A 20,345-nucleotide genomic window follows, 5' to 3' on the forward strand; every position below is an offset into this window, starting at 1 on the left:
TTTGAATCCATGTAGGACACTACACCTTTAAGTATAAGTAATAATAAATATAATCAGTATAATAAACAATTGACAGGCATCTTCAGAGTCTAATCAGGCTGAACTAGCACTAATTCATTGCCACTCAGGAATCAAAGAAGACCTTGCTGCAAATAGAATCAGGGAGAAATTAGGGTACGGAGACGCTTTTCGTAAAGAGGCATAAACTGGTCGCTTAGCAGCCTACGAATGACATATGAATAATTGTGAAGGATAAATGATCAAGTCAGTAGTAAAACGCATTGAAATGTTTTAGTGGAATTGAATGAAATTGACTTTAAAGGCTGTGAGCTAATTAGAAGCAAAGATTAATAGCAAACAGAATTAGATTCAAATCAATTTATGGATAAAAGGCAATTTATTACAAGTTATGAATGTAGGGCTCTGCAATTTATGACAAAGAAGACAAGAGGGTTTAGTCAGGTACTGAGAATGAAAGGCTACTGAGAACATTCAAACAGTTTGTGTAAAAAAAAAGGCTAGCTAAAAGAGAGATCATAAGCAATTAATTACTGGTTCTATTAGTGCAAGCATCTTTTAACATTGTAGATTCTGCTTATATAGACAAAGGATACTTTCCTAACTATAATGAGATACTTGCAGTCCATGAAATCCCCAAATGATGATTCTGATACACATATACAAAATGCAAAAGCAAAGCAGAGTGAAGTGAGTGAAAATAAAAAAGACAATTTTAAACACAGATTTCATTTTTCAAGAGTAACTTTAATTAATTAATTAACTTTAATGTCTTGACTTACATCTGTTAACCGTGAAGATTAGATTGTCCATGCTGTAAAAGATGAGGTGATAATAGCACGTGTTTCCAGTTCACAGTGGTTTGAAAGTCATTTGTCACTTTGGGGTGCTGCTGTGAAAAAGCATTAACTGCAGAACAATAAAAGGCAGGCTGATGCAACAAGCAGCAGATATCCCGGGATCAACCCTTATTAAAAAAGGTTGATGCAATCCAGGGTGATTCTCCAGTGCTGTAAAACACACTATACAATACATATGTACTTTAGCAAAGTAGGGTAAACAGTAGGTCAATCAAATCAACCCCAAAGTCAAGTAGACTATTTTCACTTGATCATCAACAGCACTTGCTGAAACATTTGTCTACCAGACTTATATTTTCTCATGTTTTTTTTTTTTTTTTTTTTTTTAATAATCCTTGATTGAGAGTTGTGAAGTTATGGATTGTCCAAAATTCTTATCACAAACCTACTACAGTAACATGTCAGACTCATGGTACCAAAGTCTGTACCATTGAAGTAGAATATACCGACTATCTTATAGAACACAGTGGATAATTCCTGTCTTTTTCAATCAAAGGAAAATAGATCTGATTTAATAAGCACTTGTCCTAGTTTAAAGACTTTTTTGGAACACAGACCAATTCTAAGCAAAGTTGTGATTACTCAATCTTTCTGACATCATCTATATTTATATCTGTAGTTGGAAAAGATAATATAATTTTGCACCAACTACACAGGGAGGCATGTCGAATTCACAAATGTCACAGGATTGCTATTTTCCAGGCAAGAGGATTTCAGGCGAGGATGACTAGTAGTACTAGTACTGTAATTGTCTGTTGAAGCAAAAAGAAATTCCATGGTGACATTTAAATAACATAGAAAAAAACATTCCATGACACGATTCTGACATGTTCACTTTTGTATCCTTTTACTCTGAGGTACATTTGATCTTCAGGTCCTTTTCTGTCTTTAATCCTAACCAAATAACCTGGAATTTAAGACACAGCTATGTATTTTATAAGTTAACATATTTTATGATATAAAAAGGTATAAAAACAATAGAGCATAGGCTTCAGAATAGATGTACAGCGAGTTTCTTAAATTGCGGTTTCCTCAACAGAAAGCATAATGCAGCTTCTTTCTACCAGGAAATACTAAATTTTTGACTTGTAATGAATTAGTTATCAGAAGGATGGAAGAAAACAACAGCTTTAAAGTCATGTTCTAGCGAACCAATAATGTTTTAAGGGTGCTCTAAATCAATGGCTCTGTCAGGGTGTTTATAGGTGTGCTGATGCTGTATTGATTCTGCTCAAGGATTACCTGAGAGGAAGTATTATTAAAAAGAGATTTTGAAGTCCACTTCTAGAAGCATTCTTAAAATCGTAGCCTTGTGTACCACTGCTCTCTATATTCTTGGTACTGTACTTGAAACCAATAAAGATTTTAAAAAGTATATTTAGAAACATTTTGGGACACCAATCTGTACTTGGATCGGCCTCTGGATAACATTAGAAACAGAGACATAGAAATGACCATATAAATATGTTAACATGGCCATCTTAGCCTGGATTACCTCAGAATTATAAAAATCTAATATAGTATAGCAATAAACTTTGATTTAATTCAGGCCTACGCCTTATTGAGGTTACAAAGCCAACACTTCCTGATCTACTTTTGAAGCTTGTACTGGTTGCCTACATGTGTCTTGCTCTTTTTATTGATCAGAATCAAAGAAGTTATTGATTGTTTATTCAATGTGTTAAACTATTTGGGCTTAAGCACTCCTAGAGTGGTGACTAATATGTATATATCCTTGAGCAAACTATCTATTCTAATTACAACAGAATTACTCATTAACGAGCAAGTGTCTGTGCTCCATTGGTCCACATCGTTCTTTATGGTCTTAAGTAGAGGAATGTTATTTTGAAGAAACAAATCTTCTTTCAAATAAATATTGATGTACCAGAGAATTTAAAAGCATTTGCAATCACAGGTCAATAGCTTGCCAGTTAATTTCAAATTTTAAGTCAGCTGGCAAAGCATCACCAGGAGCAACAGTACAATAAAAAAAGTGAGAATTCAGACCTGGAGACAATGTACTGTTGCTACTTCCCACATCGGAATTTAAAAAGTGTCAGGGACCTTATGAGGTGACTTGGGCAATTGGTAAAGTAAATTATGATTATTTTATTATTATTATTTATTTCTTAGCAGACGCCCTTATCCAGGGCGACTTACAATTGTTACAAGATATCGCATTATTTATTTTTTTTTACACATTATTTTTTACATACAATTACCCATTTATACAGTTGGGTTTTTACTGGAGCAATTTTAGGTAAAGAACCTTTCTCAAGGGTACAACAGCAGTGTCCCCCACTGGGGATTGAACCCATGACCCTCCGGTCTGGAGTCCAGAGCCCTAACCACTACTCCACACTGCTGAGACTATGAGATTAGACAACCCGATCGCCAGAATGAACTCCAAATTTGTCATATTAATTTGCTAAACCCTGGAAAAAAAGTGAGGCCCTGTTTCTAGTCAATGACGACTTGGAAGAGGATTTTGGCCCTGGTGTTTAACCACTTAGAGTAATTAAAGGGTTTGGTGATGTTTTTCTGATGTAACCGGTAGGACTAATATCATTAACCATGCTATTGTTACTCCGCCAGTTATCAAGGTCAGGGAGAGACCATACCGGATCCCGAAAAGGTGCCGGGATGCAGTCCGCAAGGAGGTGGAGGCAATGCTCGAGCTTGGAGTCATTCAGCCTTCCCGGAGGGAGTGGTGCAGTCCGATAGTGATGATTCCTAAAAAGGACAGCACCACTCAGTTCTGTGTGGATTTTTGCAAGGTGAATGCGATCTCCAAGTGCGATGCATACCCTTGACAAACTCCTTGACAGACTGGGGAAGGTGCGGTTTATCTCGACTGGATCTGACAAAGGGATACTGACAAATTCCACTGACTCACAGTTCACAAGAGCAATGCTTTCTCTACCCCAGATGGGCTGTTTCATTTCCAGACCATGCCGTTTGGACTGCATGAAGCCCCAGCAACCTTCCAGACTGATGGACCAGGTCCTTTACCCCCATCGAAAATATGCAGCCGCATATATACTGATGATGTTGTCACGGAGTTAATCAAAACCCTTGAGCCTGGCACGGTGTGGAGAATGCATAAAATAAATACTGGTGTTCAGGTAGGCTCCTTGTCTAGTCTGTTGTTGCAAATACCCACTGACTGTGACTACAGCACAGAGGAGTGGAAAGTGGCAGATATGGATATTAGAGACATTAAAATAGCCCATGGTGTGCCCAGATTAGTGTATTTATGTGAGCAGACTGAGATGGAAAAGTCCGCAAGATTTTGGTTTGAGAGTGATAAATTCCAAAAAGGGAGTTTGTACAGTTTGCTCCCCTGGAAGATGTTCTGCTTATACTGAGGTTAGTTCAGGAGAGCCAGTGGTTAATTTCAATGGAAAGGAAATAATAAGAGCAATCTGCCTTAAGTGTAAACAGCCAGTAGACTGGACAGCTATGGGAAGCATGGTATATCTGCAGAGTAGGGAGTTTACTGAGGGAGGTGCAGTACATTACAGGTACCAACCAGAGAGAGATCACCATATCTGTGATGCAAGATACTGGATGCCCGGGACCAGCCTTGCTGTTTGAGGGAGAAGAGGAGAACAGAAAAAGATGGGGTCCCTCTTGACCTGAAGTGAAGAGCTTGCTTGCTTGCTACTAAATAGTTTTTATCATAAAGTATAGTTGCATACTGCATTTTCTATAATTAAAAAATAAACCTATGCTTTCTGGTCACTAGCACCAGTTCTCTCTAAAAGGTGAATTATAGTTGTCTTTTCTTTTAACACCTTTTCAGCGAAGAAGCAACACCTAAAGTATTTATAAACAAAGCCAGAGCTAGGGGTGTTTTCTAACTAACCGTTTTCTCTGAAAAAACAAACTTATATCCAGTAACGTCCATCAAGACAGTGTATTTTTATCAGTCAAAAGGTCAGTGTGTGGTTTGGTCTTGCAGTTCTGTTTGCTAGAGGCGGATTTTTGAGGAAGTAGGCTGAAGTCTATTTTCTGTTTAGGTGTTAAGTCAAGATGTATAACTAACATGCTAAACTTATTAATTAAATGTGATAAGCTTATGATTTGTATTTACTTAAACTAATGCATTTTATAATTATATTTACTTAGGGTAGTATGTGCATTTTGCTTAAACATGCTAAATATTTTGTAGTGTGAATCTAAACATTTAGGTAAGCTTGATAGCTAGCAGACACATTGTAACCACATACTGCATGAGCAGGGTTAGTCGAGTGTTCCTTCAGTGCCACTCTGAGGGGTGTGATATGTGAATGAGAGAGAACGAATCTGAGTCGCAAATCTACCTCCTGACCTGGGCGCTAAGTAAGGGTAGTGGTACACCTTCCCAGGGATGGGCCGACTTGATGGTAGGACGGAACCAGAAAGCCATCTTGGTGAAAGGGCGTAGACGTAGGACTGCTAAACAACTCTACTATGATCAGCTGTGGGGCACTCAGCAATTGGATAAGGTGTGGCGCCATGCTGATCACAGGGAGGAGTTTGGGCAGTACAAAGGGGGCGCAGCGACACAAGTACGGCCCCTTACACTGAAATAATAATAACAGAGCCAGAGCTGTGTGTGTGTGTTGGTTGTTTTGTTTTTGTATCCAGAAGGAGACTGAAGCAGCCAAAGCCAGCACAAACCCCTGTTATCACCAGGAGCACAGGAAACTGCACTGAACACTTCACAGAACACTGTACTGGACCCCTGCACTGGGAGCACCTGCTGCTTTCTGGAACTTTGTTTTAGTGTGTGTGTGTGTGTGTGTGTGTGTGTGTGTGTGTGTGTGTGTGTGTGCTGTCACCAAAGAAAATACATAATTGCTTCATTGTACGTAGACCCTGTGTTTGGACTCCCGTCATTCCTGCACCACTCACATCCTGACAGAGTCTCATGATTTGTGTGTTTTTTATTGGTATTTAATTGTTTATACTTTTATTGCATTTGTTATTTATCATCTCTGGATGTATTACATTACATTGATCAGTGTGTGATTAAATACATATATTATTGTAACTAAACCAAATACAGGGTGATTAGAAAGAAAGTTTACCACATCAACACACCATGTGTTGATGTGGTAAACTTACTTTCTAATCACCCAGTTTATGTGTGTGTTTATGTATATTATGCTTTACATATATAATGAATAGCTCACTCTTGCCTCGTTTCCACTGCTGGCCATAAAATGCGTGTTTCCACTGCTGGCCGGCCGTGGCAGTTTTTTCTGGCCTGCTTTGCTTTATTGTACCCGATGTGGCCAGACTGCCGACAAAGGAACTACATCATCACATAGCAGAGAAGCGTGTGCTTGTATAGAAAGCTGACGGGAACAGAAAAACATTTAACCCTTTACAATGGCTGCCGCCAAACACAATTATGGTGGCATGTGGGAAAACAAGGAGACAACATTTTTGTTCTCCGTATGGACTGAGTCGGAAATACAGAACCAATTAATGGGTGCTGTATGGAATATTCGATTCTATGAAAAAATAGCAAAAGTCCTTGCCGATAACGGATTCACACGGACACCACAACAGTGCCGCAACAGAAAAATTAGACAGCAGCAATTGGAGCGGGAACAGCCGAAAAGCATTTTTGTTTTATGAGCAAATGGACAGTGTTTTAGGGTGTCGGCCCGTGAACGAGCTGCAGGGTCTTTTAGTACCTGTGTGGAGAACGCCATGATGGAACACCACTTTACAGGCAAGGTTTCACATATTACCATTTAAAAAAAAACATTTATGTAAAGCTTTGGTAAACCAGAAGCTTATAGAAGATTTTTTCTTTCTTGTAGATGTGATGTTTTTGTAGATAAATACATATAAGCTTTACTGTTCTCTCTGAAAGCAGGAAACTGTGTCTGCTAACAGTAATGTTCTAACAGTCATCATGCGTCAGTGAACATTCAGAGCACTACAGCGATTCTAGAATAAACACAACAATGACACAACCTAGCTGTTTGGTTTAGTTGCTGTCTGCCCCCTTTTGGAATACTTTACTTGCATTGAGCCGATGTTAAGAATGTTTGTTTCTGGCACAGATAAAACACAACTGTTACCTGCTTGGAAATCATGCATGCTTAAAGATGTGTTCCTTGCTAGTGGTGCTAGATTTATGTATTGTTTTTAACATTATTATTATTATTTATTTCTTAGCAGACGCCCTTATCCAGGGCGACTTACAATGGTTACAAGATATCACATTATTTTTACATACAATTACCCATTTATACAGTTGGGTTTTTACTGGAGCAATCTAGGTAAAGTACCTTGCTCAAGGGTACAGCAGCAGTGTCCCCACCGGGGATTGAACCCACGACCCTCCGGTCAAGAGTCCAGAGCCCTAACCACTACTCCACACTGCTGCCCTAACATGGGGTGTTAATTATTTTCATAAAATTCATGCAGCTTCAGTGGCAGTTTGTGCATTTTTTTAAATTTTAGTACTAGTTGTAGTTATGTTTTACATTTTTTTTACACTTAATGTGTTCAGTGAGCTTACCAAATGTGTTTCAATTCTTTAAAAGACCTGCAATTGACAGAGCTGGACAACTGGAGACACTCCCCATCTCCAGAACACCCACAGTCTGCCAGCTCTCCCCGGTGCCAGGACCAGCAGGGGGGTTCTGACAGCTCGTCATCATTGCTGTGTGGAAGACCAACAGCATGCCACAGAGGCAAGTGTTTTTACACAGTTTTTACAGTGCATTACCACACTACATGTTATGTGAATATTCTCCCTTTCTTAGATATCTATTGTCCACTACCATACAGTGTATGAGATTAACAACCCCAGTCTTTTTCTTGAAGCAAATTGCAAAAAAGGCTGCTTCATACTCTGTCCTATAACCATACATTAAGAGATTTTAACTTGAAATGGCCCTTTGATAGGTTCTGAAGTCAGTAGGGAAATATGTAAACAGTTTTGAAAAGAAGTAAAAACTCAACTGTTTCTTTTGTAATTAAAAGAGGAAAAATTGGAATTATCAAGGGAGCGGCACAGGAATGCAATGCAAGAGAGAAGCAAAGTCAGAGAAGCGAAGTCAGAGAAGCAAATCGTCAGAATGCCACATTGTTAATAGGGGTTTTGTCTACCTGGCAACATCACTGGGGCAAAACCTGGCTAAGAACTAAAATCCGTCTAACCACATACAACATTTAAATTCCCTTGGCAGTCCACTGCTGTATATAAAACAATACACCAGCACAAAATGTTGGTAATTAACATCACATTGACAACAATAACAATTTTATCATAAAATATCTTCCCGTCTACAAGTTCACCATTGCAAAAGGTGCAGACAGGGCTTTGCGTATGTCATCTGTAGCATGTCTGTTTTCTGGCATGATGGTCACCGGCTGCACAAGCTGCTCTGACAGAGTAAATGCTCACCAGTCCTCATAATACTTTTCACTCCCTCGGACACAGATGTTATGCAGCACACAGAAACTCACAACCTATTCTTATTGTAATAATTTATCGCCCACCTAAACCTAGTCAGTTTTTTCTGCCTGAATTTGCTGATTATATGTCTATACTGTCAACTAATTATGATAGGATTCTTTTACTTGGAGATTTTAACCTTCACATTGATAACAAAGCTGATTTAAAGGCTATTGACTTTTTAAGGCTCCTGGACTCTCTTGATTTTATTCAGCATGTTTCAGGGCCCACCCATAATCATGGCCATACCTTAGATCTTGTCATCTCTCGGGGTCTAGTTGTTAATATCTCATCCATAATTGATCCTAATATCTCTGATCACTCTTGTATTTTATTTGAAGCCATTGTATCGGTACCCAGAAAGAGTGGGGCCCACACTATTAAAAGCCGTGTCATTAATTCTTCAACTGTACAAAGGTTTTCTGAAATAATAAGTTCAGCTCCATCACTTCCTTTGCAGTCTCTGTCTACTGAATTATTAGTTGACAAACATAATGCTCCCTGGATTAACAATACTATCCGTCAAATAAAAAGAGACTGTCGTAAGGTGGAACGAAAATGGAGGGCTACAAAATTACATATCTATTTTGATATTATGAAAGATTATCTATCGAGGTACAATGAAGCTATAAGATCTGCAAGATGTGCATATTTCTCCAAATTGATTGAGGAAAATAAAAATAACTCCAGGGTGCTTTTCTCAACAATAGATAAATTGATAAATCCTTCATTTTCACCCATCTGCAACATAGAAGTGTCCTCGTCCAAGTGTGAAGAATTTCTCAACTACTTTGAAAATAAAATAAAGACTATTAGGGAACAAATTCCATCTTATGGTTCTAATTTAATTATTTCAGATAGACTGGGGAAAACAGTGATGGAATCATTTTCTTGTATTACTGTACAGGAACTAAACATGATTGTCATGCACATGAAATCCACAACTTGTATGTTAGATCCCATTCCAGCAAGGTTTCTGAAGGATGTCCTTAGTTACTTGTGTAATGATATTCTTGCCATTATGAATAGTTCGCTGGAAAATTGAATAGTTCCGGCTTCTTTCAAAATTGCCCTGGTTAAGCCCCTACTTAAAAAACCCAACTTAGACAGTTCACTTCTGAGTAACTTCAGACCCATTTCAAATCTCCCTTTTCTAGCAAAAGTTCTTGAAAAGGTAGTGCTTAAACAACTTAATGGCTTCCTGATTACTAATAATATGTTTGAAAAGTTTCAGTCTGGGTTTCGTTCAAATCACAGTACAGAAACTGCCCTGGTAAGAGTAACAAATGACTTATTAATGAGTGCAGATTCAAATGCTATATCCATTCTTGTTCTTTTGGACCTTAGTGCTGCATTTGATACTGTGGATCATTCCATCTTAATTGATTGTCTTAAGGGATGGGTGGGCCTAGATGGTAAAGTACTGAACTGGTTTAGATCCTACCTTACAAACAGACAGTTCTTTGTTTCACTGGGGGAGTCTGTGTCGGGTTTAGCAAATATTACCTGTGGTGTCCCTCAGGGTTCGATTCTTGGTCCAATGTTATTCTCTTTATACATGTTACCTCTAGGCCAGATTATTCATAAACATGCTGTAAATTTCCACTGCTATGCTGATGATACACAGTTATACATCTCTGTGAAACCTGGTGACATTAGCACAACATCAGCCTTATTTGAGTGTATCACTGACATCAAAACTTGGATGTCCTTAAACTTTCTGCAATTAAACTCTGATAAGACAGAAGTGTTGATAGTAGGCTCTCAGCAACAAATTGATTTATCAAAAATACATTTGGGGGACTTAACTCCTAATTTGAAGTCTGAAGTGAGAAATTTGGGTGTTATTTTTTATTCTACTTTAAGTTTCGAGTCGCATATTAAAATGATTACAAAAGTATGTTTTTATCATCTAAGAAACATTGCCAAAATTAGATCATTTCTGTCTTTATCTGATGCTGAAAAAGTAATCCATGCTTTTATTTCATGTAGACTGGACTACTGTAATGCTCTTTTTTCTGGACTTACTAGCCAAGCTTTATTAAGGCTGCAGCTTGTGCAAAATGCAGCTGCAAGGGTCCTTACCAAAACCAAAAGGAGAGCACATATAACTCCCGTACTTGCTTCTCTGCACTGGCTTACAGTGAAATATCGAATTGATTTTAAAATTCTATTGCTTACATTTAAAGCACTAAATGGAATGGCACCAGATTACCTCTCAGAGTTGCTGTCTCTTTATCAGCCTCGGCGTGCATTGAGGTCGACTAATAGTGGCCTCCTCTGTATTCCGAGGGTGAGGCTCAGGAGGAAAGGAGAGGTTGCTTTTTGTGTTTGTGCTCCGCAGCTGTGGAACTCTCTCCCCGACCATGTCAGAGGTTCACCTACAGTAGCTACTTTTAAATCTAGGCTTAAGACCTATTTTTATAATTTAGCTTTTTGATTTTATATATTGTTGTTTTTAGTTGTTTTAAATTGTGTCTTTTCTCTTTTTGTTTTTTTTAACTGTAACTGTTTAACTTACTCATCAATTTATGCCGTTTTTTAACTTTGATTTTAATCTTTGTGTTCTGTTACCTTCTTTTTTGTTTTTTGTGCAGCGCCTTGAACCTTGTGGTATGAAAGGTGCTCTATAAATAAAGATTATTATTATTATTATTATTATTAAGATTATTATTTGTGTTGTCAGCATACGCCTGCAGTCATTTGTCTTCAGCAGGCACCGCCACCTTCCCTTGAGCCTACCAACTGATTGTCGTAGGCTCAAGTGGTAACTGAACCATTTTTGCAACTCAGTCAATCGGCCTGTGTAAGAGTACGGTTTCAATAGCCAGGGCTGCAGAGGATAGGCTGGGTCTCCAATAATATGTAGATTAATGTCCACGCCTTTTTTAAAACACAGGCATGGTGTGCATTGCCTGGGAATCCAGCACAAATATCCCAAAACCTGCCATGCCCATCCACTACCCCCTGGAGTACGATGGAATGTCATCCTTTGTGATTGAAATAGTCCTGGTGAAAATGCTCTGGAGCTAAACTGGAAATGTGTGAACCATCTATAGCACCAACACATTGTGGGAATCCCCAACTGCTGTTGAAATGGGTGTTCATTTCTGCAAGCTTTGCTTGTGAAGGTGTCTTCTCGTACTCAACATTTGTTGCTTATTTCCATAGGACTATCGCAACCTGCTTTTCAACAGTGATAATGTCGCAGGTGACGCTGAACTAGTTATTCTGTATAGTAAAACATTGGACTCCATTGCATGGAGGATCTCAGTAAGCTACAGTGCACGGTTCATCAACTGATTCAGATTCAGTTATGTTAAGTTTGCTACTGATGATGTGGAAAAGAACAGTAATTGAGTGCCCAAAAATATGAATCACAGTGAGTTTTGACCTCCTTTAGAATTCTGGATGGAGCACATACCTTGCAAAATGACCCTGTGTGAACGAAAGGAAATATATAGAAATAATATGTACAGCTAAACGTGTCCAAGTATCTTATAGGAATGAAATCAGACCATGGAAATCCACACCTGTGATGGAGAAACATTGGATCAAGGGACTTCTTGTGGAAACAACTAGAGCGAAACCTGGTACAGAAGCTGAATCCTGCGGGGAACGTGTGGATATGCTGGATATGTACTAGGCAATTTCAAATATGGAATGTACTTTGATATAAAGTGGTTTATTGAAGTAAGGTTAAAGAGAGAGTATCCTTGTACCACCAGTAGATGGCTCTCTTGTTCCATGAAATAGGTCAGTCTACACATGTTTTTAATTAAATACTTAGTAATCTGGGAATTTCTAAGAGAATATATAATGAACGATTTACCGCTTGTATATCTTATCTTCAGAAAGTATGACGCTTTATAAAAAGCACCATTCCGGCTAAAAAGTGAACTTAATCAAACCTACAAATTCATGTTTCTAAGAACAAGATAAGAAAGAGATTCTTTCCCACATATAAATTAACATTAAAACTGAACAGCCAAGGTCTTAAGAAAAAAACCTGTCTCGGCTGGATTTTGTATGAACAAAGAACAGGGTCAAGCCTAGTTCAGTCATTATAAAAAAAAATAAGAGTCGAATGCAGTTATACTGGCCTGTATTTGAATTTAAATCTTAGAAGGATTCACCAAAGAAATAAAGTGATATTATAAATTCTAGGAGCAACTGTTAAACTGAAGTAAATTAATTGAAAGATTATCTTATAATGAAACAGGTTCAGTGCTAATTGACACTGTTTATAGTTCATAATAGTTAAAGAATAGTAATTAGACACAAAGGTATTGTAAATTAATAAAATAAATAATCAACCCCTTTTTTAGACAGCATGATATTTGAAACTAAAAATAATTATTTGATTTCATAAGATTAATAGTATGTTTTAAGTATTTGCTATAATAAGAAAACATATTATTTAAACTGACAAGTATTATTGCTTGTTCATGACTTTACTGTATTGATAAGATTAAAAGCTGGAGCAGTATTCGATTTAATTAAATGGGAAAGTGGTACAGTTTTATTTTTCCTTCTATTGAACAACAAGACCTCTCGACATTATGATATCCATTGAATTATAGAATATAAAAGGTCTTGTGTTATGTTTTTGTGTTAAGTTTGTAATAATATACTATAATGTACCTTGTTATTGATCTACTATACTATTGTCTAATGATGGTAGATGGAGTCCTTATAATGTGGTTCTTTGAAACTGCAGCAGTGAAAACGGTGCCTCTCTCCTTATCAGAAGAACGGGCTGTAGAGAAAGGAGGGGGTCATCTTACATTCCACGCCAGCAAAAGCTGCAAGTCTTATAGATTTGGAATTTAAGGTTTATGGAGTTAGTGGTTTAGCACAGGTATGAATATATCTTGAAATAATATGCAAAAATTATGGCTTAACAGACATTGATAGGTCATTGTGGCAAAGTGCCCCGCCCCTGTGTGCATTTGTGTGTTCTGTGTATGTATGCGTGCGTATGTTAATGTTGGTGTATAGATTGGTACACGGGATATAAACGGGTCTGTGTTTCACGTGTATTTAAAAAGTGTATATTTGTATTTAGGCACGGGATTGCACATCACGCACGTGCATTTAAAATATAATATGTGAACACGGGGTTTCACGTAATTAATTCACGTGCTGGGATTCAAGTGAATAATTAATTAGTAATTGAATCCCAGCACAACAGTATATATAGATGCACATTTTCACTCAGTGGTTTTTGGGTGTTCGAGAGTGGAGAACGGGTGAGAGAGAAGGAGAACGTAAAGATAGTAAATATAAGTGTTTTGTACTCACCGTGTTTGTTTGTCTCCGTGCACCGTTTGTTAAGTGTTTAGTCGTTTTGTCTGTCTGTTTATTTTGGCGTCAAGTGCCGTGTCCTGTTTTGTATTCCATTGTTCAAACCTTTTATTTTGTTATTAAACGCTGAGTGCAGCCATTGCACTCAGCTCATCACAACCACCGTCTCTGTGTCTGTGTATTCCTGTCTGGTCTGACGCCACCCACTCTGGCCGTCTTTGTGACACGTGGTGTCATCGTGGGATAGCCGCGCCTCCAAGCGTCAGACCAGGAGGGGTCTGGGAAAAAAAAAAAAAAAAAAAAAAAAGGTCAATGGCAGAAGACGCCATCAAACTGCTGGGCTGGTTCCTAGAGAATGCTGGGCTGGAGGCCCAGTCTCTGCCCATAATCGTCCGGGCCCTGTGGATGATGGACAGTGAGAGATGGGAGGCCTATCAGGAGGAACACACCCCAAACACCTTGGAGGAAGGTGTGGAGTTTGTCCTCAGCTACCTGGAGGCAACCATAAATGGAACAGCAGCCCAGGTAGCAGGACCACCAGCAGAGGAGTACCTGCTGTCCCCATCTCCACCAGCAGAGGGTGAGTACCTGCTGTCCCCATCTCCACCAGCAGAGGGTGAGTACCTGCTGTCCCCATCTCCACCAGCAGAGGGTGAATGCCTGCTGGTTTTGCCTCCACAGCCCAAATGGGAGGAGCCTGAGCATCCACAGCCCAAATGGGAGGAGCCCAAGCGGAAGGAGCCCGAATGTCCTACGCCTGAGTGGGAGGAGCCCGAACGTCCTACGCCTGAGTGGGAGGAGCCCGAACGTCCTACGCCTGAGTGGGAGGAGCCCGAACGTCCTACGCCTGAGTGGGAGGAGCCCGAACGTCCTACGCCTGAGTGGGGGGAGCCCGAGCGTCCACAGCCCAAGAGGGGGGAGTCGGTGCGTCCACAGCCCAAAAGGGAGGAGTCGGTGCATCCACAGCCCAAAAGGGAGGAGTCGGTGCGTCCACAGCCCAAAAGGGAGGAGTCGGTGCGTCCACAGCCCAAAGGGAGGCAAGTCGGGGCTTCCACAGCCCTGGGACCCAAGCCACCAGCAGAGGGAAAATGCCTGCTGGTTCAGCCCCAAGAGCCGGAAGGGGAGGGGTTACAGGCTCAACCCCCTGAAAATTTTTTGGGGGGAGAAGGGCAGGATGCTGGTGTCCCCCAGCAGCCTCTCGCTATGCTGCTGAAGGCAGCACGGCGCGCACATGCCCAGCCGCCACAGCAGAGGGAGCCAGCACCGCCAGGAACAGAGGAGCTGGAGCTGCCTCTGCCTCCACCACCTCCAGGAGCAGAGGAGCAGGAGCTGCCTCTGCCTCCGCCACCACCACCGCAAGGAGCAGAGGAGCAGGAGCTGCCTCTGCCTCCGCCACCACCACCGCAAGGAGCAGAGGAGCTGGAGCTGCCTCTGCCTCCACCACCGCCAGGAGCAGAGGAGCTGGAGCTGCCTCTGTCTCCACCACCGCCAGGAGCAGAGGAGCTGGAGCTGCCTCTGCCTCCGCCACCGCCCGGAGCAGAGGAGCAGGAGCTGCCTCTGCTGCCCGTACCTCCGCAGGGAGTACGGTGGCCGGAGCCCCAGAAAGGGGAGCTGCCGGCCACGAAGAAGGGGGAGGAGGTCTGGAGACCACTTTCCCCAGCAGCAGTTTCACTGCAGGAGTTCTTGTGGCCGGAGCCCCACAGGAGGGAGCTGCCGGCTATGAAGAAGGGGGAGGTCGGGGGACCACCTGCCCCCGCAGCTTTTTCGCTGCAGGACGGGACCAGCATGCTGTCAGCCGTGCCACTACCGGCAGGGGAGCTGACAGCATTTCCAGACATGGGCCCACTGAAGCCTCCCTTCCCAGCCCAAGACTTTGGCCTGGACTGCTGGGTATTTAAGGGGGGAGGTGGCCGTTGAGGCCATGTGTGCTGCGCACAAGGGGGGGTATATGTGGCAAAGTGCCCCGCCCCTGTGTGCATTTGTGTGTTCTGTGTATGTATGCGTGCGTATGTTAATGTTGGTGTATAGATTGGTACACGGGATATAAACGGGTCTGTGTTTCACGTGTATTTAAAAAGTGTATATTTGTATTTAGGCACGGGATTGCACATCACGCACGTGCATTTAAAATATAATATGTGAACACGGGGTTTCACGTAATTAATTCACGTGCTGGGATTCAAGTGAATAATTAATTAGTAATTGAATCCCAGCACAACAGTATATATAGATGCACATTTTCACTCAGTGGTTTTTGGGTGTTCGAGAGTGGAGAACGGGTGAGAGAGAAGGAGAACGTAAAGATAGTAAATATAAGTGTTTTGTACTCACCGTGTTTGTTTGTCTCCGTGCACCGTTTGTTAAGTGTTTAGTCGTTTTGTCTGTCTGTTTATTTTGGCGTCAAGTGCCGTGTCCTGTTTTGTATTCCATTGTTCAAACCTTTTATTTTGTTATTAAACGCTGAGTGCAGCCATTGCACTCAGCTCATCACAACCACCGTCTCTGTGTCTGTGTATTCCTGTCTGGTCTGACGCCACCCACTCTGGCCGTCTTTGTGACAGTCATATATCTAAAAAAGTGTTTGCACAGACTTTGGCCTTGAAAAAACAAGAGACTATGGAAACTGCTTGCAATAGCACATTCAGAAGTCAGGTACAGGTCAGAGCCTGGTTAGTGCATCTTTTAAGGGATAAATAATTCTAATGAAAACTATTACCACTTAAACTTAGTGAAACTAATTGACTTAAATACTGCATGAGACAATCTTTTGTCAAATACTCTGTTAGACAATGGTATATGGAATTAAAACTGACTGATTAACAAAATGATGAAACAGTATGAAGTTAAAATAAACACATACCTTTAATTTAGCAAAATATAATCAATTAGAAGATGATGTCACATATTAAAAACATCTCTCATATATAACATATATAAAAATAGTGTTTTGCATGCACATATAACAGTAGTGTTTTTATATTATATTATAAACCAAGATCCTGGGAACTTTGGTTCACTTAACTTTTCAGATAAAGGAGGGGCTCTGAGAAAAACAAGGAATGAGATCATAGAGTTGGTTTGAATTTATTTGAGTACATGACACCTATTAATTCTGAAAAGTTAGTCCAGATCTTTTGAAAACTATTATTTGTAAAAGGGATAAGAGCTGTCTCACTAGATTAATGACTGGATTTAATTGAGACGAAAAAACTATAAAACTCCAAAGTAATTACAATGGAGTACCACACTCATCCCAGACAGGGTAAGGTGGTCCATCTTCTGCAAACCAAAACAAAATTGAGCTGATTGAACTCAGTTTAATTTGCCTGGTGAAGACAGTCATATCCTTTTATGATTTATATTAAAGGGTAAGCATTAATCAATTATTATTTTATCTCACATGTATTGCATGTATTGCTATAAGGGACTCACACTATGTTTAGAAGATAGGAGAACATTTGTTGAATGTGCTGGAATAGGCTACTGGGTGTTTTTTAGTGTCGTGGTCATGGCCAGGCCTGCAGGCTGCACGAATACATAAAGATGTATTAAAGTGTTAACGTTAATATCTGTTAAGACACTGGACTGCCCAGAACGTCTGTCAGCTGGGGATATGAAGTAGCCTGTAGCTACTCAATCCAATATTTAACTGTTAATAAACCGAAGAAATACTCTGATTCGTAAGAAACACTTTAGATACATGAGTCTCAATTTCTTGAGTACTATATTAGTCATCTGGATATATTGCAGGTCCAGTGCATGAACAATACCCCACTAAGAGTAATAACATCTCTGTCCTCCTAACGTCTCCCCTGAGATAAGAGTGTGTGCTGAGCAAATAAAAAGAGTACGTAAAGAAATCTGAACCCGCGGATTTTGTGACAATACACATGCAGAGACGTTGGTGGTCTTCCTCTCCAATGCAGGGCTGAGGGCTTGACAAGTGTAATTAATGTTCCTTTTAACATCCTGATTCTCAATCCATGTAGAATCACTGAAAGTCCCACTGGCTATATGGTCCCACCAGTCCAATGATTGTGGTCTGCACCATATTTAAACAACTCTTCTTTTTACCAATGTGCTGCATAACGAAATAATAAAAAGCCATACATTAGTAATGCACAATTCTATGCATACACAGCATTTATGCAAACTGGGGATATTAAAAATGACACACATGAATAATCCACACTGTGCCCATTTACTGTGCCCCATACCCCTCACAAAAAAACTTCCACGACTTAAACTAGCTACATGAGGTGTGCAGTGCATTCTCTGCATTTATGCTGATTGAATAGTCATGCATAGAACGAAATACCGTTCCTATAATATAATACTAGTTAACTATATTGTGAAGCTAGTAGGCGAGTTACGCTATGAAACAAGCTATATGCCTAGCTATATACAAGTCATAAAAAGCATTTCCTAAACAACTCAATTATTCTTAAAATGGGGTTCCAGTTATCAGGATAACAATTGCATTTATTTACAATATATACTGTAAACCCTTTCCAGGTATCGTCCTCTGAAAACGATACCAGATTTACAATTATAACAAATAACTGCAATTACCTGCTACGATCTGAATTCTTAAATCATGTTTGTTACACATGGGCAAATGATCAATAAAATAATAAACATACCACGCAGGCTTTGTGGCGGCGAATGAAATCATTATCGCCATCTGATTCACTTTCAATCTTTTTGGTTCAGAAAATTGGGACTTCAAAATGTTGTCAATCATGTATAGCATGAAAATAAAAATAGCAATAAAACTTTTTTCAATTGCAGCATCCACGGCTCGGACACTTTTTTCAGAGGGTTTCTTTCAAACACAGCACAATACAATCCCACAATCCCCCAGTGACCTGATGATGCAGGAAAAGAACTTCCAAATATGGCCACGTTCGTAAAAAACACAGAAATGTGTGTCTGTTGGCCTGGGCCAGCCAGCACCAACCCCAGCCCGCAGAGGAAATCAGGCATTAGTATTTTAAATATTGTATTGCGAAAACTCAAACCTAATTTGAATACATTTTTACTCATTTTGTTTCTTTTTTACAGACAAAAAACAATAATGCCTTTGTTTTGTTATTTTAATGTGTATTAATGGTTGTTAGTACAGTAATCTGTCGCATCCGCCCGTCACATATCCGCCCTAACCGTTTATCTGCCATGATCAACCTCTTCAGCAACGTTAGTTTATTAATGAACAGAGAAGATTTGTTCAGAGATTGTAGATTCTACAAAAGTTTTCGTACACCATGTTGTATGTACTTTGTGTGCTACCATTGCTGGTAGTGTCATGTGAGCTGTTCAGTGTGTTATTATTATTATTATTATTTATTTCTTAGCAGACGCCCTTATCCAGGGCGACTTACAATCGTACGCAAAAACATTTCAAGCGTTACAATACAAGTAATACAATAAGAGCAAGAAATACAATAACTTTTGTTCAAGTAAAGTACAAGTTTGACAAACCACAATTCAATAATACAGCAGGTATCAACTTCATACAACCTGCGGAGCGTATCATCTTCAACCTCTGTCTCGATCTCCTGCCTGTCACTCAGCAGCGAATGCACGCACCCACACGGCATATGGCTACTCTGTCACAAGCATTAATACCCTGCACAATTTGGCAGTGTCAAACTGAAGGCTGAATAAGACTAGTGTAGGGGGTGAAGCAACATACAGTATGTGATTAATGACATTTTTTATCAAGTCTGGTCTAGACTGAAGATTTGAGTCTGATGTTAGTGAAAATTTGACAAGAATAGAACAAATTTGCCACTGGCAGTGAGATGGTTAAAGTCGAGCAAGTAGTGGAGACTTATGCAAATTACTTCAATATGCAGAGAGTAAAACTTCATTGAGACATGTTTTTGGATATCTATCTATCTATCTATCTATCTATATATATATATATATATATATATAAAATCACATCACAATATCCAGTTTTCACGATGTCAACACATTTCTAAAAACTGAAGGAAATGAATACTTGCGGAATATGCTATCTGAGTACTGCACATTTTAAGAATCCTTCTGCCTGAGCCCATTTCATCCTGCGTTGCAAAACACTCATTCTCTAGCCTCAGAAGCCTTATCTTTGGTCATCAATGGGACAGGCGAGGCTGAATCATGTTGCTTAGTGTTCATCAAGACCTTACCAGAGATCTACGTGTAAATAAGATTGCTGACAATTTCATCCAGTGGGTTACAGTGAGACATAATTTGTTTAAATTGGGGCGTTAGTGAAGACCGTGAGTACATCAGATATTGTAGTAATTCATAGGAGGCTGTGTGGTCCAGTGGTTAAAGAAATGGGCTTGTAACCAGAAGGTCCCCGGTTCAAATCCCACGTCAGCCACTGATTCATTGTGTGACCCTGAGCAAGTCACTTAACCTCCTTGTGCTCTGTCTTTCGGGTGAGACGTAGTTTTAAGTGACTCTGCAGCTGATGCGTAGTTCACATACCCTAGTCTCTGTAAGTCACCTTGGATAAAGGCGTCTGCTAAATAAACAAATAATAATAATAGTTATTTAGTCAGAGGCTGTAACCCCAACTCCACAAACCAGCCACAACCCCCCAGGATATTTCAAAATACCCACTGGCAGAAACAACAGTCGGCGCCTATGAGTTCAAGATATCTGGTATCCTCAGGCATCCCATAAGGATTATAAAG

Source organism: Acipenser ruthenus, chromosome 1 (genome assembly GCF_902713425.1).
Source record: "Acipenser ruthenus chromosome 1, fAciRut3.2 maternal haplotype, whole genome shotgun sequence".
NCBI lineage: Eukaryota > Metazoa > Chordata > Actinopteri > Acipenseriformes > Acipenseridae > Acipenser > Acipenser ruthenus.